Below are 27,416 nucleotides of genomic sequence, written 5' to 3'. Positions count from 1 at the left end.
AGTCCCTTTGAAAATCAACACGTAATCATGATTATTATTAAGCCCTTAAATAACAAAATATCCAAGGAGGTTTATAGGTGATAGTGCATTTAAAGTAGGAACTAACCAAAGGGTTTTGTGGATAGGAATGAAGTAACAACGTGAAGAGGTTAATGAAAGAGTTCCGAAGTGCTGGTTAGGCTGGCTGTCTGCTCTCCCAGTAATGTAAGGACCGAGTGAAGTGCATTGCAAACCAAATTTGGAAGAGCAGAGGAAATGCTTGCAATTGTGGCTGGAGAAGATTGTAGAGTTAGAAATAGATTAAAGGCAAGCAGGTACATTGGGGAATAATCATCCAGTGCTAGCAATTGAAGATGAGAAGATGAAATGTTCAAAGATTGTGTGTGGTAAGATATGGACATAGAGCTCTGGATGAACTAGAGGATAGGTAGGTTGGAACTGAAGGCCAGTAAGAAACTCGAAGAAATTGAGCATTGTTTTTGACATAAATGGGTGTTCCAGAGGTAAAAACCATACTTATGAGATGGATTTGGATTTCATGCTCAACACAGGGTCATTTGGGACTTCAAAAATGTCCACCTATTGTTGCATTCTAAAGCTCCACTAACAGCTTTGGGGATCAATGTACCACTCAGCATGAGAATTTTTTTTATTATTAAATGGGATTAGAGCATCGCTGGCAAGACCAGAATTTGTTGCTCACCCATAATTGCCCTTGAGAAAGTGGTGGTGAGCTGCCTTCTTGATCCGCTGTAATTCTTCTGATGCAAATACACCTAGGGGAGAATTTTCTCCCCATCGGAGGGGTTGGGTGGGAGCGAGTGCAGGCGGGCATGCAGCCAATCACCGTTTGCGATCAGCTGCGCACCGCCATTTTACCAATTAAGGCCCGCCCAGCAAGACACACACCTGGAAGCGCTGTGTGCTCCCTGTGTGGGCGTGGGGAGTACGTTGAGTCGGGGCCTGCGCTCTTTCGCACGCATGCACGTGAAAGAGCGCAGAAATCTCCCTGAGGCACAGAGCTGTCTCAGGGAGATTAGTTTGATTTTTTAAAATTGAAATAAAGGAGAGAAAAAAAAATTAAGACATGTTGCCTGATGTGATGGTGTCACATGAGCTGGGACATGTCTGTGAATTTTATTAAAAATTTTTATTAAAGTTTAAATATTTCATGAAACCTCATCCCGCCCATGGATGAGGTTTCATGATAAATGCGAAGGTGCCTGGGCTCTTCGCCTGCCCATCAATGTTAAGGTTGGCTGGGCAGCTCAGTTAATTATTTTAATTGGAATTTAAATGGCCTTAATAGGCCTTTGACAGTTTGGTGGGTGCGTAGCTGACTCTGGTGCGCGCCAGCCAAACTGAAGATCTGAATGAGGCACGGTGACACCGGCACGCACGCCCGACGTCACCATGCATCATTTTACATGTCAGTGAGCAGGGTCCGCCCCTGCTTGCTGACCCAAAGATTCTGGCCCTACAGTGCTATTAGGGTGGGAGTTCCAGGGCTTTAACCCAACGACAGCACAAGAGTGGCAATGTAGTTCCAATTCAGGCAGGTGTCATGTCAATAAGACATGAAACTAAATCAAAACTGTGTATATCAAAACTTTATTCCTTTTTGCTATTTTAAAATGGACTTTTGTCGAATGACAAGATAGCTGCTTCAGGTCACGTGGCTCACAACATTGGCCATGTGTTCTAGAAGCTTCCAACAATGATTACAATAATAAAAGAGTTCCTTCCTCATCCTTGTGGAATCTCACACCCCATTGTAAGGCCACCTTATAATCACAAAACTAAATGACTAACAGATGAAATGACTCTCCCAAGCCAGGACAATAACAAAGACAGAGACATTGAAACTCATTATACCTAAAGAGGTTTGAATAGTGGAGTTTCACTCCTAAGGGAAACAATGGATTTTGGCCAGAAGCACAGAAACTACTTGCGAGGCTGCAATTAACTTATTAATGGGCCACATCACATGACTCCCATGCTTCTAGCCTTTTGGATTGTTTTAATATTATATTTCTAGCCTTACAGCTGATTACTTCCAACCAGAAAAGAACAACAGCAGGACTCTTGGCTAACAAAGCAGCTGGCCACCATCTCTAAACTTCTTGAAGCCTGTTTGAATTTTTAAAAGTCTCTGATCATTGCTTACCAAGTGGTCTAAGCATAGAAATTCCATCATGCTGCCTCATCATTCATTTCAAGGATCTTTGTGCTGCTGTCTCTAACCAGGAACTCATCTGGACAGAACTCCACCAAGAAGCAAACATCCTCTGGACTTTAACATTCTGAGCTCTGGAAATGACATGAACTAATATTCTCTTCAGTGGTTCTTTTGCTGTTATCCATAGTTCTAAAAGCTCTATCTTTTCTACCCCACTTTTTGTATTTGTGTGTCTGTGTCTGTGTCTGTGTGGGTGAGGTTGCAAATATCCTTCCTTCCCTGGGTTCGAATGTGAAATAAACTAACCTTCTGTGTTAATCGTAAAGAGAGTTTGCTGTGTGTCACTTATGAAATTGGACCACACAAACTGAGGATTTGGGAAAACATGCCCAATGAAAATACTTCAAAAACACCTCTGCTTATAGACAGATGGTGAGAGGATAAAGAAGTTCAGTTTGCCTCTCTCCTGCCCATAACAATGGTGTGTGGCTTGCAGGAAAACTTGAAGGTAGTTGTGTTCCCATGGGTTCCCATGTCCTTGGCTTTCTGCGTGGTAGATGTTGTGGGTTTGAAAGACACTGTGAAGGAGCATTGGTGAGTTGTTGCAATGTAACTTGTATATGGTACACAACACTGCTACTGGGTGTTGGTGGTGGAGTAAGTGAATGTTTATGGTGGTGAATGGGATGCTGAGCAAGTGAGCTGCTTTGTCTGGGATTGTGTTGTTGGAGCTGCACTCATCCAGTCAAGTGGAAGCACATTCCATCACACTCCTGACCTGTGAATTATAGATGTTGGACAGCGTTTGGGAAGTCAGGAAGCAAGTTACTCACCAGAGAACTTCCAGCTTCTGATCTGCTCTTGTGACCACAGTATTTATGTGGTTAGTCCAGTTAAGTTTCTGGTCAATGGTAATGCCCAATGTGTTGTTGGTGGGGAAATTCATTGATGGTGATCCCATTGAATGTCAAGGGGAGATGGTTAGCTTCTCTCTTGTTGGAGATGGTCATTGCCTGGTACTTGCATGGCACAAATGTTACTTGCCACTTATCAGGCCAAGCTTAAATGTTGTCCAGGTCTTGCTGCATATGGACATGGACTGCTTCAGTATCTGGGGATTCGTGAACTGTAGCGAATATTATGCAAACATCAGTGGACATCCTCACTTCTGACTTCCTTACGGAGGGAAGCTTATTGATGATGGTTGGGTCTAGGACAATACCCTAAGGAACTCCAACAAGAAATCAGATTGGGTGAAGATTGGTGTCCATGTTGGATCATCCATTTGGCACTTCTGGCTGAAGATGGTTGCAAATGCTTCAGTCTTGTCTTTTGCACTGATGTGCTGGGCTCCCCCATCATTGAGGATGGGGATGTTTGTGGATCCTCTCGCTCCAGTTAGTTGTTTAACTGTCCAGCACCATTCACAACTGCCTGTGGCAGGACTTCACAGCTTTGATCTGATCCTTTGGCTGTGGAGTCACATAGCAATGTCTATATCACGCTACTTCCTCTGTTAAATGAACCAGGAATGGACCAAGCTTGATCCCCAGTCTGCAATGCTTTAGGTCATTTCAGTTGTGCAGTAGTTGAGTGTTACAGCTAGGCACAAAGCCCATGGGCTAGGAAGCGATAAATCAGATGTCCCATCCCTGATTGCTATATCATGACTATATCATTGCTGCAAAATGCATATGTATGGTGGAAACAGGATTGGGCAGCGCTCTCAAGTGAAGACTGATCATTCTGTGAGGTGCCTAGAGAGGGCAGCTGACATTTAATAACTCCATATTCCATCATGAATAAGCCGCCTCAGGGAAGGACAAGTGAAAAATATTTCTGGTCTGATCCTTCATAGCATCCATATTGTTATGATTATGAGGGTTATAAGGTTGTTATATTTTGAGACTATGGCTTTAATTTAGGATAAAATGAAGGTGTCTTGTGACCTGTTCTGAAGTCTGCTTGTCAACAGGCCTGGGTGAGGGGGCTGTTAAAGTTTAAAGGAGGGCCCAGGTTATTTTGTTGAGAAGGTGTAGGATGTACTCACTTGGGCCAGAATTTGTGGCTTGTCGGGCAGGTGCACGCCCGACCCGAATGAGCGTCGAATGACACGTGATGACGTCAGTCGAGCACCCCGACATCATCGCGCACTTGTGTGATATTTCAGTTGGCATGTGCGCGCGGGAGTCGGCAGCATGCCTGCCTACAATTTAAAGGCCTATTGAGACCGTTAAAGTAGTAATTAAGTTCAAGTCCAAGAGGCCTTTGGATTTTTTAGAAAACCTCATCCATGGGCAGGATGAGGTTTCCAACAGCAAATAAAAATTAAATAAAAATGGTTAAATTTCATTAATAACGTGTCCCTGCTCATGTGACAGTCACATGAAGTGATATGTTTTTTAACATTTTAATACTCTTTATTTTTAATTTTTAAAAAAAATCTTCAGCTCCTTGAGACAGCTCGGTGCCTCAGGGAGTTGCACGAAGTTCCCCGCCCGCCCTCCTCCACCGCACCCTCCCCCACCCCCCACACAGGCAGCACTGAGTGCGGCAGCACATGTTTCACGCCTTAATTGGCACGCCAACGTGAAACCGCAGTCGCAGCCCGACCGCGGGCTGTAGTCGGCTTCCTGACTGCTCCCGCTTGCCCCCGCCGAGCCCGCCTGACGAGGGCAAAATCCTGGCCTTGGAGACAATGGCAGCAGCATCTGTTTTTACAGGGGTTCACCTGGGAGTCTCCAAAAACCCAGGAAAATGTTGAGATTATCGGGTTGTAATCAGCTATGCTTTAAACTGTCCATTTACTTCCAAAATAAAAGAGTTAGAGGCTCAAGAACAACTAATCAGCATGTTTAGCTGGATACCAGGCCCATGTGATTCAGGTTGCCATGGAGATGGGCTTGGAGAGGGAACGGGTTTCTAAAATATCCCTGAAACTCCACAGACACAGGTAGTCTATCAGGATCCAGGAGAGCGGGAGCAGCTCGAGGCTGAAAGCCTCTATGTTTCAATATACAAGAATGGGGGTGGGAGCTCTTGGTCAGATTGAAAAGGCCGATTTTGTCAGGATTTGAAATGGGGCTACAAGTTCTGCCTAGCGTACGTTGAAGGGAAAATTACCAAGGAAAACCCTAACCATGAAGCATATGGGGTTTAAAGTTGCGAGGTTGGCAAAAGAAAGGAAGGGATGTGAAACCTTGGGAGCTAAGAATCACCTTGGACTGGATCCAGGAAAACTGAATGACCACTTAAGGGATAATGTAATGTATACCTGTGGAGTGGGTTTTTCGGTTGTGTTAAAAGTAAAAAGAGGATGGTTCTGTTCTATAGTTTAAAGTATACAATGCCTACAATAGTCAATAGTGCTTTTTGTTTGTTTGTTACAGTAAAAGTCTTAAAGTGTGAAATCTGGTTGTGTCATCCTTTCAGCTATCAGCTCTAAGTGTGAACTTTTTAAAAAAAGTTATTTGTCTCTATTGGGATTGTAACAATATGACAGCATGTTTTCCTTCTAAGTTTGCCTGCTTATAAGGCCACATTCTTTTCTTGCAGGAATGGGTAGCATAGCGGTAATATTACTGGATGAGTAATTCAGACCATAATTCAGTAACCAGGCTAATACTCCAAAAATATGAGTTCAAATCCCACCATGGCAGTTGGGGGAATCTGGAATAAAAAGCTACACTCAGTAATGATGATCATGGAACTACCAGATTTCATAAAAGCCCCTCTGGGTTCACTAATGTCCTTCAAGGACAAATCAGCCTTCCTTACCCAGTTTCGACTACATGTGATTCCAGGCAACAGCAATGTGGTTGACTTTTAACTGGAAGAACTCCCTGTTCTTCTTCGAATAGTTTTCTGCATCCACCTGAGAGGGCAGACCGGGCCTAGGTTTAACATTTCCTCCAAAAGACAGCACCTCTGCCAGTGTAGCACTGTGTCACTACTGCAATGAAGTGTCAGCCTAGATCATGTGCATGCTTCTGTAGTGGACCTTGAACCCACGACATTTTGACGCAGGTGAGAGTGCTACCACTGCCCAAGACTCATCAGCATGCAGGTTTTTTCTGATGCCAGCTACTTCATGCACCTGTGCTGATATTAAGTCAAAGCCTCTCTGAATGATAACCGATCCACCATCCCATAGAGTGACCCAATACTGATACATTGACTGTAACCAACACTCCTTCTTCAAGGTGATGCAAAAGTCCAAATAACTAGGCAAGTCTTCTTAAATAATTTTGGAATATAGAATCATCCTTCTCAATGACAACAATCAAATGATTACTTGCTGCCGGTCCACACACATGTGCCTGTAAAATAATTACATTTATACTTGTTACCAACTTGTCAGGGGTAGGATGCCTGCACTTAACCACCATAGATAAATACCGCATAAACCATGATGGCAATTGACAGCTATAGCAAAAAGCATGACCTGGAGTATCAGAACTGATCAAGAGTATGCTTGAATCCCTAAAGCCACAATGTTTAGGGGTTTATTGAAACACTCAAGGTTACTTTGAAGGCTTCAGTTAAACCTTGTTGGTTGAAATGCATAGTCAATATTTTGCCATAGCTTAAGAATTTTAGTAGAAAAGTTTGTGCCCCACCCATAAAATTGTTGGATGATGCCATCTGAGAAAATAGGCTAAAAGCTAGATTTATAGACTAGAATCATAGAATGGTTACAGGACAGAAGGAGGCCATTCAGCCCATCATATCCATGCCAGGTCTCTGCAAAAGCAATTCACCTCAGCCCACTCCCCCAACATTTCCCCATATAGTCCTGCATATTTTTTTCCTCTTCAGGTAATTATCCAATTCCCTTTTAAAAGCCATGATTTAATCTGCCTTCATCAGTCAGGTAGTGCATTCCTAACCACTCATCATGTGAATAGGTTTTCCCTCATGTCGCTTTTTTTCTTTTCCCAAACACAATAAATTGATGTCCTCTGGTTCTGACCCTTCCACCAGTAGGAACAGCTTCTCCCAATTTACTCTGTTCAGATTCATCCTGATCTTGAACACTTCTAACAAATCTGCTCTTAATCTTCTCTTCTCCAAGGAGAACAGTCCAGTTTCGGCAATCTATCCCCATTAACTGAAGTTCTTCATCCCTGGAATCATTCTTGTGAATCTTTTCTGCACCCTTTCTAATGCCTTCATATCCTTCTTGAAGTGTGGATTAATTCAATTTTAGTTTAATGGGCATTAACTATGCATTTTGTGGCAGTTCCTCTGTACAGGAAATATGGTGGGGTGTTCTGCTGGCTCTCAATCTCTCTATGAATTCTTGGACTTTCCAATGGGTAAATGCCATACACTGAATACACTGATGACTACTTAAGTTGTTAATTTCAGAAACAGGCCATCTGAACCATTTTCTGTCATTAATGACTCAGCAGTGCCCAGTGTCAGGAGCATTGCTACGTTCCTGCAAACTGTGTTCCAAAGGTAGTGGAGGATGAAATTGACACCAGATCGCAATGTACTTTATTTCTGAATATTTGATTTCACTATGGGAATTGGATTAATTAAAAACATTATTTACCTTTAATTGTCACCACCAGTTACTTAACGCCACAATTTTCCTAACACGCATAACTTGAGATGAGTGACCCTGTGGACTGATATCACTGGGAGCCTGCCACAGTTATTATAATTAAACAGCCCCAAGGGCAGAGACTGGGCAATTGCAAAGTTTGATTGCAAAATCTAGACTTGAGTTTCCAGGAAAATTAATTGGCAGATATTTTGGCAACACCAAGGGAAATAAACATCGAAGTCAATTCCTCGTGCTAGTTTTCTTCAGAATCTTACTGGTTTTCTATTCTTCCCTTAACTTAGTTTCCTTACTGTCCTGCTGGTTCCATTTTTAATCATAGCTCTTTAAATATATTGGGCGTAATCGTCCCAGGTTTGCACTGAGAGCAGTAGTGGGCGGGAAAAAGAACGTTTTACCTGCCGGCTGCAATGGCGGTTTCTCACACCTTATCATCCCAATCCTGCCTTGTTAATCATGCATTCCTGGGAAACACGCTGTGTTGATGGCCATTCGCCCACCATGCTGTCACCTCGCTGCTTCATCACGTCGGGCGTCACATTGAAAGTTCAGCGACACACGCATCTCAGTGCTTCCAGCCCAGGACAGCTGCAAAGAAGACATGGCTCTGAAAGACAAGAAGACTGCAGCCCCCAGGTTTAGTGACGCGCCCCTCAGGCGCCTTGTGGACGTCATGGAGGCCCACTTTGATGCCTTCTATTCTCTCTCTGGCTGCAGGAGGGGCAGCAACATTACTACTTCAGCTAGTTGGGCGATGGTAGTGGTGATCAGTGCCAAAGCTGCACAGTAGAGGACGAATGATCTCATCGGTGCCGCCAGGGTAAGGCAACCATCTCATCACTCTAAACTTAAACATTCAAGCCCATCACACATTCACTGGCATCTCAATCACTGCCAGCTCAAGGGACCTCACCACTCACTCTCTCACACACACCCTCACATCTCCATCTGGCCTCATCTCCTCAGGACACTGCCTCCTCAGCACTTAATATCTTGAGGCCATTTGCACAGATCAAAATGTGCCCCCACACACACCCTGGGATAACCCCCTCCCAAAGTACAGCCCTCACCCTGCAGCCTCTTCCCTTGCTTGAGGCCACTTCTCCCCCTTCCCTAAGCAAGCTCTAGCCCTGCAACTGTTGAAAATCCGCCCCCGCCTTACGGCTGGTCTGGTGGGTAGAGACCTGCCCGTGAGTCCCCCTAAAAGTGATATGGTTCTGTTTGCAAATTTTGGCACTGATGACTGCAATTGCTGCCCGCAGCAAGATAGGCAAACCAACCTCGAAGTTTCAGGTGAAGTGCAGCTCACCAGGTGCATGGCATTTACGTACAGTTGTGAAACACATCGGGTGTAATCACACCAGTTGCTCAGATGATCCAGAGTGTGGGGATGATTCCGGTGAGCTGGGCTTATAATGATATGCAGATGTATTACAATTAAGTTCCCGATGTCCGACAGTGGGAAACGGGGCCCGCCATTGACATTGTGAAACTGACTTTTGGTCTTCTCGCCTCATTGTCCGCTCACGTGCCGAACACGCCCGATGCCAATGGGCATGGAAAATTCCGCCCATTGTCTTAATATTTTTATTTTAGCACTATGAGAAATTGGGAAGGGAGTCAAGAATGAAAAGGGAACAGGCTTGAAGCAGACATGGCACAGGATTAACTGGGTATCCACTGTTAATTCTGGCTTGATCAGCCTGAGCCGTATCATCTCTTCTGCCAAATTTTCTTACTGCTCAAAGATCACCTATTAGCGTAACGGAAACTCTGGACTATTTGCTTCTCCAACAAACTGGGTCATTTACTTCCTTCCTTTATCCCTTCACTAATGCCAGGTGCAAGAAGATCATGGAAATGAAATTATCCACTCAGACTTCTGCTTTCCCATTATATCCAATGCCATATTCTTCCCTTTTTATCCAAATCATCCTCATCCCAAGGTATATTCTCTATTACTCTTATTGCTCATATTTTCTCAATAATATCCACTGACTGCACCAATCCCTGATCACAAAACTACATCTTTAGGCCAATGTTGCTTATCAGACAGTCCCTCCACTTTCAAAATTTCTCTGTCAGTGGAACTGGAACCGCTCCCCTTGCAATCAAGATGTTTAAGGCCTCAATAAACAGAAATTTTCAGAGAGGGAGTCAAGGTTTCCAATGTTGCATGGGCCATCACTACCCCCTGCCACACCCCCCTCCCCCCAGCCCCCCTCCTCCCAGCCCCTCTCCTTGTTCAAAGCCCAGCAATGCTTTGGAGACAACTTCGGTGGGAGTCATAACGCCAATATAGCCTGTTGAACATGCGGTATAAAAAATCAGATAGGCTGTATGAGGTGACTGAACACGTTCCTATGGAAGTGTTCTCCCTCCAGACAGATGCCCATGACAATTCTGGGCTTTTATTTTTCTTATGCTATTTTGACCCTTTGGTGAATGTCTTCATTTTGGGGCGGTCTTGTAAAAAGCTTCTATATTCTTGACTAACTTAATTGTGCTTTAATTGAAATCACGGTAACTGCTGCAATACACAGATTCTCCCACCAAAATGACAGGTGCATGACATTTTGCTCTGAGGCCAGTTTAACACTGCAAAAAGGCCAGCGTTAGAATTTAACCACTTGGCGATATAATTTTGGAACAAGTTGAACAAGTGAACAAGTTGGAAAAGTTTTGTGCAGGTGGTTCCTGTATAGCTTGGCTAGCTCAGCTGGTAGATAATGGGACTATTAATCTCAGGGTCATTGTTTGGAGACCCATGTTGGGTGATGATTTAAAAAAAAAATATTTTATTCAAAATACTTTTTCAAATTGATTTTTACTAATGGTGAAACTCGACAGATAAAAGCATATAGTTTTGGGTTCCAATACTGGCTCTCACTCAAACTAATTAGCGACTGGGGGAAAAAATATCTATTTTTGCCATTACAAAAATGTGAATGTCAAAGTGGTTGCTCTCTGAGTAGATGCAATTTTTTCCATTAACTGATATTGTTTTAAAGGGATTGATATAACACACCAGCTTGCAAAAAAAAATGTATAATTCAGCGACTGAAAGCAGAAAGTTAAAAAAGACAATGTTAAAAGACTAAAAGCAAAAAGCAATGTGAAAGTTCAAATGCAGCCCACTGTCTGTAAGGATTGGCAGCTTCCATTCACATGCTGATGGCAGGTAGCTTTATGTCTCCAGCACTGTTGCTGTGTTATGGACTTTAGCTAGCGCAAAAATAAACCATCAGTTCCCAACAGTAACTCTGCATTGTGGCTCTCGATTCCATCCCCTAATTTGGTGTTATTGGAGGCTAAATCTGGTGTTTTCCCACCCAGTCCATTATCTATTTTCATCTTTACAGCACTGGCCACCTTTGTCCCAAACCCAGCCCCACTGCCGCTGAAATCCTCAGACTTACCCTCCAGGTCGAGGCTTTATTCCTCCAATCCTCTCACTGTCTACCATACATAAGCTGTAAAACCCACTCACCTATCCCCCTTGACCCATTCAACTTCCATTGTCTCTCCATTCTCCAACATCTTCATTTTAAAATACAAACATATAAAAATGACCTGGAAAAGGCTAGCTGGTCCATCAAGCCTGCCCGGTAGCCATAATGCCTGGAGCATCATGGCTCAACACATCCTATTCCCCATCAGCTATGTAATCTGCTGGGGAAGGCAAGATACCCAGAGCCAATAAAGGGAAAACAATCTAGAAAATTCATCCCAACCCTCAGGTTATCAAAACCAGCCTAGGAGTTCACATTCTGTGTGCACTAAATGTTAAACAACTTACTTTTCATATGATACAATCTCTGTCCCAGCCAAGAACTGGTCCAGCTACCATTTCAATGTATGCAGTAAGTCAGTATGCACTGTACGAGCTGGCATCACATTCAGAGATGCGCTATTTTCTTGGAAAAGAAAAGCCACCTAACAGAATCGTCCCAGATTTGCACTGCGTGGTAGCAGGTGGGAAACAGAACATTTTACCCGCCAGCCGCAATGGCAGCTTTTCATGCTGTATCATCCAAATCCCATCTCATTAATCATACATTCCCAGGAAACAGGCCGTTTCAATGGCAGGCGGGATGTCATTCATGTGCCATGCCATCACCTCGCCACTTCCTCATGCTAGGCAACATATTTAAAGTGCAACCATGCGCACACCTCTCAGCTCTTCCAGCCCAGGACCGCTGCAAAGAAGACATGGCCCTGAAAGGCAAGAAGATTGCAGCCTCCCAATTCAGAGACACGTCCCTTGAGCTGCTTTTGGACGCAGTGGAGGCTCACTGTGAGGTCAAGCAAGGCCACCAATCCAGCATGGGAGGTGGCGGCAGAGGTGGTCAGAGCCAATGCCCTGCAAAAGAGGACAGCCGCCCAGTGCCACCAGGGTAAGTCACTTTTCTCATCACTTTCAACTCACACATTCACAAACCCATCACACATCCACAGGGATCTCACACCTCAAGGGACAACACCACTAACTCTCACACACACCCTCTCATCTCCATCAGGCTCATAAGCTCTGGAGCTCATGTCTTCATCCCATCAATGACTCTGCTCACCACACAAACATTCCACGCAGTGCCATGTGTCCTGCTCACACTCTCTCCATCTGTTTTTATGCAGGAGAAGCTGGCTCGCAGCAGCAGGGTGAGGTCCCTGACCAGGGGTGGATGGCCCACATTAGGCCCTCACTCACTTTGAGGAGTGTGCCATTGCCCTGACTGGTGAGGACGTGGACCCTGTCTGTGATGACAGTGAGGTCAGCAGTGAACACCCACGTGAGGATCCTGCACCACATCATTCCTCTCTCAACACAACTGTGAGTGCTCTCTCTCCTGCTTTTGAATCTGCTGCAATGCACTAATTATCTCTAATTTGGTTCACAGGGAGCTCTGCCAAGCGACCGATGCCCTCAGCCAACCAGTCCCTCAGCTCCATCCAGGTCCTTACCTCCAGCGAACAGGACACCTCCTCCATTGAGGAGCTGGAAATAAGCAGCCTGGAAGACCAGTCACAGCACTTACCCACACCCTCCACCAGTGCAGGGACACACTTCGGTGGGATCTAGATGTCAAGCAGGCTCGAGTTCACAATCTGGTGGTCAACCCATCCCAACATCACCACCACCCCAACACCTTCGCAATCCCCTGACCCAACCTCACCCTCCCCGACACCTTTCCACCCTCCCCACAAACTCACCCTTGACATACATTCCTCTCCCAGTTGAACTTAGACCTTCCTCTCCCATGTCGCTTTAAACTCTCCTCTCCCACTCACAGCTGGACCTTCCTCTCCACCCCCTCGATGATCATTCATAACAGGCCATGGCCAAGACACTGAAGTCCCAAAGCAGACCCTGAACAGTGATTTTCCACCTTCCATGAGCTGCTTTATGGTGGAATCATATCCCTGAGAATCCATCCAGCATGCCATGGACGTTCCTCCAGGGTACCGTTGCTGTCGGGCTCCAGCATCTTCTGCTCCTCAGATGTCTACGATATGAGCAAGGCCCTAACGGCAAGTCCCGATTTCTGCACATCACACTTGTCATGACGTGTTCTGCACTGGCGTGTTTTCCCATCAATGTGAGCGGTAAATTTGACGTTGGGGGATGATTCCGATGAGCTGGGCTTATACTGATATGCAGATGTGTTACAATGAGGTTCCCGACGTCCGACAGTGGGAAACGTGGCCTGCCATTGACGGGCATTGTGGACGATTGCAAACTGGTTTTAAGATGTCATGAAACTGATTTTTGGCCTTCCCAGCATATTGTTTTCTCCCACCCGCCATGAAGCTCAACACCAGCAAGCACGGAAAATTCCACCCATTGTCTTTTCCTGCTCCTGCATAGTTTAAATGCATTATTCCTGCTTCTCCCCAATTTGTCAAATTAATCTATCAATAGACATGCAATCCAGCCCTTTCATCATTTTATATACCTCCAAAGAGGTATTTAGAGGTTTCCTCTAAATCGCCATTATTGCCTACAAAACCCTCCAGCCAGCCTAATCAAATCCACTACCTCCTACAAACCTACACTGAAGTTCTCGAGGGCCAGAGTTTTACCTCCAGGGGTCGGGCACGCATTCAGCCTGACCGAACGTAAAATATCGTCAAATAACGTCAAACGTGCATCCCAACATCATCACGCACACGCTCAATTTCGCGGTTGGCGGGCAGATGCCCACTGGTATTTAAAGGGCTGTTTAAGGCCATTAAGAAGCCAATAGACAGCAATTTTACACTGCCTGTGCAATTTTTAGCTCGTTGCACGGATAAAATGGGTGGGCGGAAATCATGTTTTAATCATTTCTTCATCCACAAGAGGGATAAAAGGCCCCCAGAGCAGCAGCACTTTCTCTGTCATTGCCAGCTCGGTGCTGTGTGAGTGCAGTGTTTCTTTACACCTCATTTTATTGTCAAGCCTGCCTTTCAGCATCTAAGGTCCTCATCGTCCCTGCAAGGTTCCCCTGAGTATTGCAGCACAGTGCAATTCATTTTCAAGGCACTGCTCCTCTGCACCCCATCTAATGGGGATAGTGTATTCCACTGGTGGAACCCCCTCTGAAGAGAAAGAGAGGGGCAGGAGGGAGAGGAGGCCAGGTGGGCGTGGGCAGTATCCCAGGGAAAGACCTTTAAGGGGAGAGGCACTGGCTTACCTGGTGCAGGACCAGCAGGGAGGCCAAGGCAGGAGAGCACGCCAAAGACGCCACTACCCAGCGTCTCAATTGTTGGGCAGCGCTCCAACTACCTCCAGATGTCTGAGGTCCAGTGCTGCAGGAGGCTCCACCTCTCCAGGGACACAGTGACAACATTATGTCACGTGATAGGTCTGGAAATCGCCTCCAACTGCATGGACGGACACCCCATCCCTGGTGGCTTTGAAGGGCACAGTAACCCTCAACTTCTAACCCTCCGGTTCTTTTCAGGGATCAGTGGGGGATCTGGGCAGCATTGTTCAATCAGCTGCAAACAGTTGTATCAAGCTTGTGACTGATGCTATCTTTAGACACGACTGCACATTCATCCACTTCCGGGCAGATGAGGCAAGCCAGGCAGAGAGAGCACGATTGGTGTACGCAATTAGATATTATAGGCCAGAGGAGGCTGATAATGGCACATACAGGACTTGATGGATGCCAGAAGCATAGGTTAGATCACATGTCATTTTTATTGCTGTTAGTGTCAGCTCTTAGCTCCTGAGAGGGGCCAAGTACTGTTTGTTTTGACACCAAATTTCCGATGTTAAATGTTGTTTGCTGTTTTACAGAGCACATAATCAGAGTTGAATCATTCATTACAGAAAGAAAATCTGACGCTCTACCTTTCTTTAAAATCCCATTTTTGCTGTTGCATGATTTAAAAACCCTGTTCCACTTAAGGCCGGATTCTGTCAATGGAGGACACTGATTTGTAATTATGGGGTCCGCCTTTGATCAGGAAGAAAAGCAAAATACTACAGATGCTGGAAATCTGAAATAAAATAAATCAGGTGGAGGCGGTGGCATAGTGGTAATGTCACCTAATAACCCAGAGGCCCAACCTAATGCATTGAAGACACGGGTTTGAATCTCACCAAGGCAGCTCTGAGAACATGGGTTCCACAGTAGCTGGTGGAATTTAAATTCAATTAATAAATCTGGAATTGAAAGCTGGTCTTGGTAATAGTGACCATGAAATCATTGCTGATTGTCATAAAAACCCATCTAGTTCATTGATGCCCCTTCAGGGAAGGAAATCTGCTCTCTTACCTGGTCTGGCCTATGTGTAACTACAGACCCACAGCAATCTGGTTGACTCTTAAATGCCCTGTAAAATGGCCTAGTAAGCCACTCAGTTACATTCAACTGCTACAAACTCTACAAAAAGGAATGAAACCGGACAGATCAGCTGGCGTTGACCTAGGCACCAGAAACAACAATGGCAAATCCAGCTCTGACGGCCCTGCAAAGCCTGGAGGCTTGTACCAAAATTGGGAAAGTTGTCCTACAGACTAGTCAATCAATAACCTGACATAATTATACTCACAGAATCGTACCTTACAGAAAATGTCCCAGGCACCACTATCACCATCCCTTGATATGCCCTGTCCCACCGGCAGAAGAGAGCCACCAGAGGTGGCAACACAGTGGTATATAGTCGGGAGAAAGTTGCCCTGGGAGTTCTGAACATCATCTCTGGACACCATGATTTCTCATGGCATCAGGTCAAACATGGGTAAGGAAAGCTCCTGCTGATTAAGACCTACTGCCACCCTTCAGCTGATGAATCAGTACTCTTTCATGTTGAACATCATTTACAGGAAGCACTGAGGGTGGCAAGGGTACAGAATATACTCTGGGTGAGGGACTACAATGTCCATCACCAAGAGTGGCTCAGTAGCACAACTACTGATTGAGCTGGCCGAGTCTATGGCAGGTGCTGAGAGAACAAACAAGAGAGAGAAACCTACTTGACCTTGCCTTCACCAGTCCAGCTGTCGCTGATGCATCAGTCCATGATAGTATTGGTTGGAGTGACCACTGCACTATCCTTGTGGTGACGAAGTCCCATCTTCACATAGTGGATACTCTCCATCATGTTGTGCAGCACTACCACCAGACTAAATGGATAGATTTTGAACAGATATAACGACTCAAAACTGGGCATTAATGAGGCACTGTGGGAAAGTTGTATATAACCACAACTTGTAACCTCATGGCCTGGCATAACCCCCACTCTACCATTACAACCAAGCTAGGAGATCAGCACTGGTTCAATGAAGAGTGCAGGAGGGCATGCCAGGAGCAGGACCAGGCATACCTAAAAATGAGGTGTCAACCGGGTGAAGCTCCAACACAGGACTACTTGCATGCCAAACACCAGAAGCAGCAAGAGATAGATAGAGCTAAGCGATTCCACATCTAAAAGATCAGATCTAAGCTCTGCAGTCTTGTCACATCCAATCGCAAATGCTGGTGGACAATTAAACAACTAATTGGAGAAGGAGGCTCCACAAATATCTTTAATGATAGGGGGGCCCAGCACATCATTGCAAAAGAAGTGCTGCAACAATCTTCAGCCAGAAATGCCTCCTGCTGAGGTCCCCAGCATCACAGATGCCAGTCTTCCGCCAACTTGATTTATTCCATGTGATATGTAGAAATGGCTGAAGGCACTGGATACTGCAAAGTCTATTGACCCTGACAACATTCAAGCACTAGTCCTGAAAACTTGAGTTCCAGAACTAACTGCGCCCTTAGCCAATCTGTTCCAGTACAGCTACCCGGCAATGTGGAAAACTGTCCAGGTATGCCCTGTCCAGAAAAAGCAGGACAAATCCAACCTGGCCAATTACCAGCCCATTAGTCTACTCTCGATCATCAGCAAAGTAATGGAAGGGGTCATAGACAGAGCTATCAAACAGCACTTACTCAGCAATAATCTGTTCACTGATGCTCAGTTTGGGTTCTGCCAGGGCCACTCAGCTCCTGACCTCATTACAGACTTAGTCCAAACATGGACAAAAGAGCTTAACTCAAGAGGTGAAGTGAAAGTGACTGCCCTTGACATCAAGGAGCCCTCCAAAATTGGAGTCAATGGGAACCAAGGGGAAAACTCTCCGCTGGCACAGAGGAAGATGGTTGTGGTTGTTGGAGGTCAATCATCTCAGTCCCAGGACATAATTGCAGGAATTCCTCAGGGTAGTGTCCTAGGCCCAACGATCTTCAGCTGCTTCATCAATGACTTTCTCTCTATCCTATGGTCAAAAGTGGATATGTTCGCTGATGATTTCACAATATTCAGCACCATTCGTGACTTCTTTGATACTGAACCAGTCCGTGCCCATATGCAGCAACAACCAGAGAACATTCAGGCTTGGGCTGATAAGCGGAAAGTAACATTCGTGCCACAAAAAGACCATCTCCAACAAGAGAATATCCAACCATCTCCCCATGACATTCAATGGCATTACCATCACTGAATCCCCCACTATCAACATCCTGGGGGTTACCATTGACCAGAAACTGAACTGGACCAGCCATATAAATACTGTGGCTACAAGAGCAAGTCAGAGGCTGGGAATCCTACAGAGAATAACTCACATAGAAACATAGAAGATAGGTGCAGGAGTAGGCCATTCGGCCCTTCGAACCTGCTCCACCATTCACTATGATCATGGCTGATCATCCAACTCAATAGCCTGCTCCCGCTTTCTCCTCATATCCTTTGATCCCTTTTGCCCCAAGAGCTATACCTAACTCCTTCTTGAAAAGATACAATGTTTTGGCCTCAACTACTTTCTGTGGTAGTGAATTCCACAGGCTCACCACTCTCTGGGTGAAGAAATTTCTCCTCATCTCAGTCCTAAATGGTCTACCCCGTATCCTCAGACTATGACCCCTGGTTATGGACTCCCCCACCATCAGGAACATCCTTCCTGCATCTACCCTGTCTAGTCCTGTTAGAATTTTATAGGTTTCTATGAGATCCCCCTCATTCCTCTGAACTCCAGCGAATATAATCCTAACTGACTTAATCTCTCCTCATATGTCGGTCCTGCCATCCCAGGAATCAGTCTGGTAAACCTTTGCTGCACTCCCTCTATAGCAAGAACATCCTTCCTCAGATAAGGAGACCAAAACTGCACACAATATTCCAGGTGTGTTCTCACCAAGGCCCTGTATAATTGCAGCAAGACACCCCTGCTCCTATACTCGAATCCTCTGGCTATGAAGGCCAACATACCATTTGCCTTTTTTACCGCCTGCTGGACCTGCATGCTTACCTTCAGCGACTGGTGTACGAGGACACCCAGGTCTCGACTGTGCACCTCGCCCTGTTACTGTGAGTAAATTGAATTTTAAAAACTACTCACCAGTCATTCCGCTGTTTAAAAGAATAGATCCATATGATGCTAATATTGAAGATTAGAGCCAGTATGTTCAACACCTCAGATTTTACTTTGTAACAAATGAAATAACCACCAAAGAAAAGTGGAAAGCGATCCTCTTAAGTGTATGTGGCAGTAAAACATACAACCCGATTCGCAACCTGCCTGCCCCAAGCGTGCCCAATTCCAACTTGTATAGTGAGTTAGTGAACCTAGTGAAAACACACTTCCAGCCAAAGCCATCCGTGATAAAGCAGTGCTTTAAATTCAATTCAAGAGTTTGTGCTCCTGGAGAGTCCATCGCAACCCATGTGGTGAATCTCAAGCAGTTAATGGAATACTGCAACTTTGGGGACACATTAAATGATATGCTGCAGGACTGACTGGTATGCAGAGTCAAGAACAACACCATACAGCACCGTTTGCTTGCCAAAATCGATATTGACTTTAAGTGCACCGTAGAAATCTCCCTCACCATGGAAAGTGCTGTGAGAGACTTGCAGGCTTTGCAACACATGGATAATTACGCCATACTTCATGTGGAGCAGCAACCTGCCACCAAGCATGGTGCGAAAACCAGACCTGCAGAATTAAAGTGCGATTCAGTGTCCACTGTGAGAAACATTAAGAAGCCTAACCAGAATGCTTCGTCAATGACTTCAAGGCAAAATTGCTATAGATGTGGAGTAGATACTTGTAAATTCAGAAAGGCAGAATGTCATTATTGTCATAAGGAGGGACACATGGTTAGGCAATGCCAACAAAAATGAGGCAGCCTGCAAGACAGCAAACAAACATAATCGAGTTAACGGGTACAGCACAGGCTGAAGCTGCTGATACCGATGTGTACTCCATGTATAATGTAACCTCTGTGAAAGCTGAGCCTATTACTGTGACAGTGCAAATAAATGAAAAGCCACTGCGTATGGAAGTGGATATTGGTGCCTCAACTACAGTGGTTGGAGAGCACGTTTTCAGATTCCTTAATGAAGGAAGACAGCTAAAAAACTTGGAACAGACAACCGCTAAGTTAAGAACTTAAGTGGGAAAATCTATTCAAGTCAAGGGCATTGCCACTGTCCCAGTCTGTGACAAGCAACAGACAGCCCAATGTTTGTAATAATCATAAAACGGGAGGGACCCAGTCTTTTAGTTTGAAATTGGCTACAGAAGATAATACTTGACTGGTCTGAGATATTTCAATTAAAATCAGATGGAATTCCAGAACTTCTGAAGAAATACAACATAGTTTTTCGGGATGAATTAGGAAAATTGGAAGACATGCATGCCAAGGTGTATATCAATCCCTGGGCAACACCATGTTTCTCCAAGGCCAGACCCGTGCCTTATACACTGAAAGAAAAGGTGAATGCAGATGCACTCAGTCATCTCCCTTTATCAGATAGTATTATAAATACCCTGGAATTAATTGCACAATGTTCCACAAGAATTAGTGTCATCATTGAATTTCTTAGATTCTTCGCCAGTATGTGCGAAACAAATCAGAAATTGGATGTACAGAGATCCAATATTGTCGAAAGTCAGAGACTTTGTTTTGTAAGGATGGCCAAACTCACCTGTTTCTGAAGAATTGAGACCATTCCATGTCAGAAACACAGAATGAAGCTGTCAAGATGGAATTTTGTTGTGGGGTTCAAGAGATGTGGTCCCATCACAAGGTAGAGAGCCACTCTTCACAGAGCTCCACAGTGCGTATCCAGGCACATCAAAGATGAAAATGCTTGTGCAAAGCTATGTCTGGTGGCCAGGCATTGACAGTGACATTGAAAACATGGTCAAGCACTGTCTCCACTGCCGGCAACAACAGAAGTTGTCTGTTTCAGCTCCCCTGGCATCTGTGGGCGTGGCCTGGTTGACCCTAGGATGGACTACATATCAATCATGTAGGACCATTCCAAGGTACCATGTCCTTGTTAATTGTAGATGCACATTCAAATGGATGGATGTATACGAAGTCAAATTGCCAGCATAGAACGCAGCTACTGAGAAGCTACGTCACTGTTTCAGCATTCCTGGCCTACCTGAAATTGGTGTTTCTGACAATACCAACACCGAGTTTCAGAAATTTATGGATCTGAATGGAATCCGCTGTATAAAGACATCTCTCATTGAATGGTCTAGCAGAGAGGGCTGTACAAACTCTTAAGTCTGGTATGAAAAGGTTATCGGAAGGTACTCTGGAATCTCAACCTTCTCAGTTTCTTTTGTTATTGCACAACACCACATTTGATTACAGGTTCAATGCCGTCTGTGTACAATTTACACTTGGAGTTTCCAAATTTAGATAGGAAGGTAGCGCGGAACCAGAGTAGTCAGAAATTTAACTATGTGATAAAGCTCACACATTCAGTGTAAGTGGTATACATGCAAAATTTCAGTAGTGGACCCTGTTGGACTCCGGGAGCCATTGTTTCAGAGACTGGTCCATTATCTTTCCAAGTACAAGTGGGCAATAGAATCGTCCATAAGCACGTAGATCATATCCGTGCCAGAGAGACATTCCAACAATTGACTGATCAGCCTGTGATTAATGTTGAACCATTAAATTCTGAGGTGTGTGATTGACCTAGAATAGACATTCCAGATGTTTCAGAGGCGTTTCCAAATTCTGAACTGCCCAGTTCCAATGGTGCGTCTCATAGTACAGCTCCAGATCCTGTCGATCCTGTTCAGGAACCTCCAGTGGTAGAGTTACGCCACTCTAATCGTGTATACAAGGAGCACCTCAGAGACTTGATTTATAATCACCTCAAATTGTATATATGTTTGTTGGATGTTCAAATGTGTTTTCCCAGAAGGATAAAACAGTTCATGCCAATATTCTTATTTCCCAGTTTTTACTGTTTTTTCATTCTGGGTTGTAAAGAGTACAAAAACCAAAGGGGGAGGTAATGTGGTAACTGCATGCATTGTCCTTCCATCTTGTCAATCACAGGTCATGTAATGTACTGCAGGGGCTTCAACCAGTGAGCTCTTAGAGCGGGCAATCCTGGGGCGGGGCTTTCAGATGAGGGATCGAGTCTAACGTGCAAGCACTCCTACATATCTCTGTAATAAATGTTTACTGTTTCTTTATGAAATATGTCTGCTCCATAAAGTCATCACAGTTCTAGACTCTCCAGCCAGGGTAAACAGTCTTTAAGCATCTACCCTGTGAACTGTCTATAAGAATTTTATACTTCTCAATAAGATCATCTGTCATTCTTTAAACTTCAAAGAGTATAGGATCATTCTACTCAATCTCTCCTCATAGACAGCCCTGTCATCGCAGGAATCAATCAAGTGAACCTTTGTTACAACCCTATCTAAGAAAAGTATATTCTTCCTTTAAGGAGACCAAAACTGTACAGAGTATTCCAGGTGTGGTCTCATCAAAGCTCTATATAATTGCAGTAAGACTTCCTTACTCTGATACCACAACCCCCTTCCAATAAAGGTCAACAGCCAATTGATTATTTATAGCCGACTCTTGATTAACTTGATAAGTCTTTTGGAGTGTGAATCGTTTTGGATGCTTGCTTGCTAGGTGGAGGATGGGTTCTGTTTGAAACTAATGAGATGGAAGGATCAGCAACCACAATGATCAGCTGTCTAATCATCTATCACATTATCAGTAATGCAATTGTTTCTTATTTTTGAAGAAAATTATGCAGCATTTATTCGAACTTATTGGTTTGATAAATTTGCATCAGACATATCAATGTCTTTGATATGATAAGAAAAGCAAACCTCAAATTAAAATAATAACTCCTAAGCTAAGAAGACCCTTCTGTTCAGCAGAGAAAAGCTGCTTGCCTTTATATGTAGGATGAGAGGCAAGATTTTGGCAGATTCCAGTGGTACAATTTTGCAACTGTCTTATTAACTGGGACAAGTCCTGTTTTGGCAGTTTGACTAAAAAATTGAATTTTTAGAAGTTCAAACAGAAAGCGCTTGAAATCTGCCTGGAACTACACATCAGGAGAGTGAGCATCGGAAAGCAAAAGTTAAGTTGCTGTTCTGCATGTTAATTAGTAACCCACACAACTTCAGCATTGCATTTGCCATTAGAAACCAACTGTTATGTAGGTGTTCCAGGAGACTCAAAATTGACAATGGGCACGAACCTGCACAAAACTTTCTTCTGTGTGTTGTGAAGCCATGAACTCATTCTTTATAAGCAGGCTTGCAATTTTGCTGTAAGTATCATTCTATGAGAAATCAAAAAAGAAACCTCAAAATGCAACTCTCACATCTTCCTCTTCTCTATTGTCCGATAATATGAGCAAATTTCAAATGATAGAGAATCATGTGTAGATTGAGTCCACATTATGTGCAGCTCTAAACATTCTATGTACAAATCTATCTTGCCCCGCATATAGTTTATCTGAACCAATGTAGTGAATTAACAGACAAGCACCTCTGAAAGGATTTATTTTTTGTTTTGTATTGGTATTCTGGAGGACTGCAGTTAGGAAAATACTTCAAATTCATCAACCTGGTTTTATTCAAAGCACTTTAATTTCAGAAGCAAAAGGCCATTGGTCCCTTACCAGGTTCAAAGGATCAGTTAATGGGCTGGATGTCCTTGGCGCCCTGTCACCACCCCTGACTTTGTTGGTGATGAGGAAGTTCTGTACAGATATTCAACCAAGAGCTCAACCTGGATGTACACTGGGCTCCTGACTGACTCAGTGTGTGAGATTGCATGGCTGGCATGGTCCTAATGCTGCCTTTTGAAAGCTTCATTCCAGGAGTTGAGCATATCATCCAGTATGCTACTATGCTACTCCAATGGACTAGTGAGAGAATGCTGCATTGTAAGATGTGACAACTTTCTGATGTCAATCAGATACCTCTGATGGTTCATGAGATTCGAATAAGAGCAGGGAAATCACTGTGTCCTGGTAAAGATACCCCATCAAACAAAGCCACCCACAATAGATTAGTTTGACATTCATCACATTGCGAGGTGTCAGCTGTGGTTCAGTGGTAGCACTCTTACCTATTTGTCAGAAGGCTGTGGGTTCAAGTTCCACTCTAGACTTGCACACAAAATCCAGGTTGACACATCTGTGCTGTACTGCGGAAATGCTGTAAACCTGGAGTTCCTGTCTTTCAGCTGAGACGTTCAACTGAGGCCCCCTTTGTTCCCTTCAGAGGAGGTAAAGGATCCTATGGTACCATTTCAAAGTAGGCAGGGCAGTTATCCCCAGTGTGCTGATTGATAATTATCCTTCAAACAATGTTGCCAAAAGCAGATTATCTGGTCACCATCATATTGCAGTTTTCAGCATCTTGCCGTGTACAAATTGGCTGCTGTATTTTGTTTCATTACAACAGTAGGTGCACTTCAAATGTACTTTGTTGCCCACAAGGCATATACTGAGGCCATGAAAGATGTTATATAAATACAAGCCTTTATTATCTGTGGGTATTTGATTTTCTTTTCTAACAAGGGTTCAGAAAAAATGCAAAAGTGGGCTATTCACTAAGTTGAAGAGCAGAAAATCACCAAAGTTTAAATAACGTTTGAATCACATGATTATGGAGCTCTCCAAGCTCAACTGCACTTTCCTTCAGAACAGCACATATCAGTCATTCTTGATTTCCGTGTGGAGCCCCTTTACCATTTCTGACAAGAAATTTCTCTCACCGTTCATTTGAAAAAGAGCGGGAAGACTTCATTTTAAATAGAGCGTGGAAAGTGGGGAGACTTAATTTATTAAGAGCCGGGAGACTTCATTTTAAAAAGAGCAGAGAGAGCGGGGAGACTTCATTTTAAGATGAGTGGAGAGGGCGGGTGGACTTTATTTATAAAGAGTGGGGAGACTTCATGTGAGACCAGCAGCGGAATGACATCATGAACCACCACGTGATGCAAGTGCAGGGAAAGCAACTGACTGGTGGATAGGATTGGTGAGTATTTCTAGTCTTTAAAGTATAAGTAAGGTCTTTAGTTTGTGTTTAGGTCTCTAGTCTTTTTTTCTCTTTCCTTTTCTTAAAAATAGCTTGTTAAGTATAAGATCAATACTGGTGTAAAAAAAAAATTGCAATGAAGTGAAAAGAGCAGGGGATTCTTCAAGTGTAAAGAGCAGAGATACTAGAGTAATTAATTAATTAAATAAATAAAATATAATAGCGATGGCTGCACAGGTGATGTGTGCTGATGCAGCATGTGCGAGCTGCTGGATACCAAGGTGACCCAGAGCGAACACATCTGTATTAAATGTTTGCAGCTGGAAGAACTTCAGATTCGTGTTGAGGAGCTGGAGTCCGAGCTGCAGATATTGTGCCACATCAGGGAGGGGGAAAGTAACTTGGACACTTTGCTCCAGGAGGCACCCCTCAGATTAGGTAATTCAAACTTGGTCTATGATCAGGGACAGGAGGGTGTGACTGCAGGTGAGGCAGGTATGGGGACCTAGGGGGTAGCATTCGAGGAGCCTCAGCTTCTGCAATTGTCCAACAGTTACGGGGTACTTGCAAGCTGTGTGAACGAGAGTGGGGACTGCAGGGAGGATGAGCAAACTGACCACAGCACATGATACAGGGAGACATTCAAATGGGGGGAGGAAATAGGAACGTGGTAATGGTATGGGGCAGTATAATTAGGGGGATAGATACTGTTCTCTGCAGCCGTGAGCGTGAGTCCCGAAAGGCTGTGTTGCCTGACTGGTGGCAGGGTTAAGGACATCTCCTCAGGGCTAGAAAGGAACTTGGAGTGGGAAGAGAGGGATCCAATTGTTGTTGTTCAAGCTGGTACCAAAGATGTTGACAGGACTAGAAAGGAGGTTCTGCTGAAAGAATTTGAACAGTTAGGAGCTAAATTAAAAAGCAGAACCTCCAAGGTAATAATCTCGGGACTACTACTCGGGCAAACTGGCAAAGGGTAAATAAAGTCAAGGAGCTAAATGAGTGGCTCAAAGATTGATGTGGGAGGAATGGGTTTCAGTTCATGGGGCACTGGCACCAGTACTGTGGTAGAAGGGAGCTGTTCCGGTGGAATGGGCTTCTTTTGAGCCATGCTGGGGTGAATGCCCTTGCGAATTGAATAACTAGGACTATAGAGAGGGCTTTAAAACTAAATAGGAGTGGGGAAGGCTCTGGAGAGGGGATGCGTAGGCTTACACAGCAAAAGGATATGGCAGCATTGCAAGGCAACTATTTAGGTAATGATTCCCAAAGTGTGACAGGGAGGGACAGAGTGTACAAACATTAAAAAAAAAGCAGCAAATAGGGTCAAAGGGGGATAAAATGGTAAAAAGGCAAAATTAATGGCTCTTTACTTAAATGCACGTAGTATTCAGAACAAGATAAATGAATTAACGGCACAAATAGAGGTTAATGGATGTGATTTTATAGCCATTACAGAGACATGGTTACAAGGAGATCAAAGCTGGGAACTAAATATTCAGGGGTATGTGACTTTTCAAAAGAATAGACAGGAAGGAAAGGGTGTAGGGTAGCTTTGTTAGAACCAAGATGGAATAAGTATGATATCAAGAAATGATCTTGGATCAGAAGATGTAGAATCTAAATGGGCAGAGGTAAGAAATAACAAGGGGAAGAAGACACTGGTGGGAGTAGTCTATAGGCCCCCTAACAGGATCTATATTGTAGGACAGAGAATAAATCAGGAGAAAACTAGGGCATGTAAAAAAGGCAATACATTAAACATGAGTGACTTTAATCTTCATGTAGATTAGGAAAATCAAATTGGCAGAGGTAGCCACAAGCAAGAATTCATAGGCTATATTCGGCATTTTTTCCTAGAATAATATGTTGTGGACTCAACCAGGGTCAGGCTATTTTGAATCTGGTAATGTGTAATGAGGCAGATTTAATAAGTGATCCCAGAGTAAAAGATCCTCTAGGGAACAGTGACCATAACATGGTGGAATTTAGCATTCAGTTTGAGAATGAGAAAGTTGGGTCGGAAACAACTGTGCTAAACTTAAGTAAGGGTAGTTACAAAGGAATGAGGGCAGAGTTGGCTGCAGTGGACTGGAAAAGGAGTTTAGCAGAAAAGATGGTTGATGAACAATGGCAGACATTTTAGAAAATAGTTCATGACTCACAACGAAGATATATCCCAGTGAGGAAGAAGGATTCTAGGAAGGGGGTAAACCAACCATGGTTAACCAAGGAAGTTAACGGTGGTATCAAATTGAAAGAAAAAAACATACAACGTGGCAAAGATTAGTGGTAAACCAAAGGATTGAGAACCTTTTAAAAACCAACAAAAGATGACCAAAAAATAATAAAGAAGGAAAGAATAAACTTTGAGGGTAAACTAGCAAGTAATATAAAAATAGACAGTAAGAACTTCTTTAACTATATAAAAAGGAGGAGAGAGGCCAAAGTGAACATAGGTCCCTTAGAGAATGAAGCTGAGAAATCATAATGGGGAATCAGGAAATGGCAGAGAAGTTGGATAAATATTTTGATTTTGCATCAGCCTTCACAGTAGAAGACACTAATTGCATTCCAAACATTCTAAATAATTAAGGGGCAAAATGTGGGTGGGGGGGTGGGGGGGGAAATAAATACAATAACTACCACCAGAGAAAAAGTACGAGGGAAACTAATGGGGCTAAAGGTCGATAAGTCCCCTGGACCTGATGGGTTGCATCCAAGAACATTAAAGGAAGTAGCTACAGAGATAGTGGATGGGCTGGTAGTAATCTTCCAAGAATCCTCAGATTCTGGAAAAGTACCAGAGGATTGGAAAACTACAAATGTAACACCCTTATTCAAAAGGGAGGAAGACAAAA

This window comes from Cetorhinus maximus, chromosome 7 (genome assembly GCF_964194155.1).
Source record: "Cetorhinus maximus chromosome 7, sCetMax3.hap1.1, whole genome shotgun sequence".
Lineage (NCBI taxonomy): Eukaryota > Metazoa > Chordata > Chondrichthyes > Lamniformes > Cetorhinidae > Cetorhinus > Cetorhinus maximus.
The sequence above is the reverse complement of the archived record's forward strand: the minus strand, read 5'-3'. Positions refer to the sequence as shown.